The following is a 2,025-nucleotide window of genomic DNA, read 5'->3' as shown; positions in this document are numbered from 1 at the left end:
TACCATCGAACTGTACACTTAAAAATAGTTAATAGGGTAAATTTTATATGTATTTTATCACACTTTTTGAAACATTTTAGGCCAGAAGGTGGCTCACGCCTGTAATCCTAGCACTTTGGGAGGTCAGGGCAGGCAGATCACTTGAGGTCAGGAGTCTGGGACCAGCCTGACCAAAATGGTGAAACCCCGTCTCTACCAAAAATATAAAAACTTAGCCAGTGTAGTGGCACGTGCCTGTAGTCGCAGCTACTCAGGAGGTTGAGGCAGGAGAATCACTTGAACCTGGGAGGCGGAGGTTGCAGTGAGCCGAGATCGTGCCACTGCATTCCAACCTGGGTGACAGAGGGAGACTCCATCTCAAAAAAGTAAAAGAGCCAGGTGTAGTGGCTCACGCATGTAATCCCAGCACTTTGGGAGGCCAAAGGCGGGTGGATTACCGGAGGTCAGGAGTTCGAGACCAGCCTGGCCAACATGGTGAAACCTCGTCTCCACTAAAAATACAAAAATTAGTGGGGCATGGTGGTGGGTGCCTGTAATCCCAGCTACTCGGGAGGCTGAGGCAGGAGAATGGCGTGAACCCGGGAGGCGGAGATTGCAGTGAGCCAAGATCGCACCATTGCACTCCAGCCTGGGTGACAAGAGCAAGACTCCGACTCAAAAAAAAAAAAAAAAAAAAAAAAAATTTAAGAACAAAGGACACTGGAGCCAATTTTATTTATTTATTTTTAATTTCAGATTCAGTGGGTACATGTTTAGGTTTGTTTCATTTAGGATATTTTGTGTGATGCTGAAGTTTTGAGCTTCTATTGAACCTTCACGTCACCCAAATAGTGAACATAGTACTCAATAGGTAGTTTTTCAACCCTTTTCCCCTCTTTTCCTCCCCGCTTTTTAGAGTCCCCAGAGTCTATTGTTCCTATCTTTATATCCATGTGTACTCAATGTTTAGCTCTCATAAGTGAGAACACGCAGTATTTGGTTTTCTGTTTTGGTGTTAATTCACCTAGGATAATGGCCTCCAGCTGCTTCCATGTTGCTGCAAAGGAAACAATAACATAATTTTTTTTTTTTTTTTTTTTTTTTTTTGCGATGGAGTCTTGCTCTGTCGCCAAGCTGGAGTGCAGTGGCGTGATCTTGGCTCACTGCAAGCTCCGCCTCCCGGGTTCAAGCGATTCTCCTGCCTCAGCTTCCAGAATAGCTGGCACTACAGGCGCGCACCTCCACACCCAGCTAATTTTTGTATTTTTAGTAGAGACAGGGTTTCACCATGTTGGCCAGGATGGTCTCCATCTCTTGACCTCGTGATCTGCCTGCCTCGGCCTCCCAAAGTGCTGGGATTACAGGTGTGAGCCGCTGCGCCCAGCAATAGTGTCATTATTTTTTATGGCTGCATAATATTCCATGGTGCATATGTACCAGATTTTTTTTTTCAGTAATGTGCTGATGTCATAACAAGGTTTGCAGGTGGCACATCTCACACATGCGGGTGAACACCCAGTTCTCACACTCATGAACTTCAAAAGGATCCCAGATTGTCTCTATCCAATCTGCTAGTAGAGGGCACCTAGGCTGATAACTTTGCTGTGATGAGCATACTAGTGCAGATGTCTTTTTGGTAGAACAATTTATTTTCCTTTGGGTATATACCCAGTAATGGGACTGCTGGCTCAGGTGGCAATTCTATTTTTAGTTCTTTGAGAAATCTCCAAACTACTTTCCACAGGGGCTGAACTAATTTACATTCCCACCAACAGTGTATGAGTGTTCCCTTTTTTCCATAGCCTCACCCACATCTGTTATATTTTGACTTTTTAATAATAGTCATTCTGACTGGTATCTCATTATGATGTTAAGTTGTGTTTCTCTGATTATTAGTGATGATGAGTATTTTTTCATATGTTTATTTGGAGCCAACTTTAATAGCTCTCACTAGCTGTAGTAGGCTTAATAATGGACCCCAAAGCTATCAGGTCCTAATCCCTAAAATCTGTATATGTTTTCTTACATGGCAAACATTGGCAAATA

General features: G+C 43.5%; 1 non-coding gene across 1 annotated transcript; it reads right to left on the bottom strand.

Moving 5' to 3' along the window:
* Positions 1-1,427: 1,427 nt before the first annotated feature.
* On the bottom strand, positions 1,428-1,526 carry LOC115930488 (small nucleolar RNA U13). Its single transcript, XR_004067124.1, has one exon. It is a non-coding gene; the product is annotated as a small nucleolar RNA U13 (small nucleolar RNA).
* Between the last annotated feature and the right edge of the window lie 499 nt (positions 1,527-2,025).

The sequence above is a fragment of the Gorilla gorilla genome, chromosome 14, assembly GCF_029281585.2.
Source record: "Gorilla gorilla gorilla isolate KB3781 chromosome 14, NHGRI_mGorGor1-v2.1_pri, whole genome shotgun sequence".
Lineage (NCBI taxonomy): Eukaryota > Metazoa > Chordata > Mammalia > Primates > Hominidae > Gorilla > Gorilla gorilla.
The sequence above is the reverse complement of the archived record's forward strand: the minus strand, read 5'-3'. Positions and strand labels throughout refer to the sequence as shown.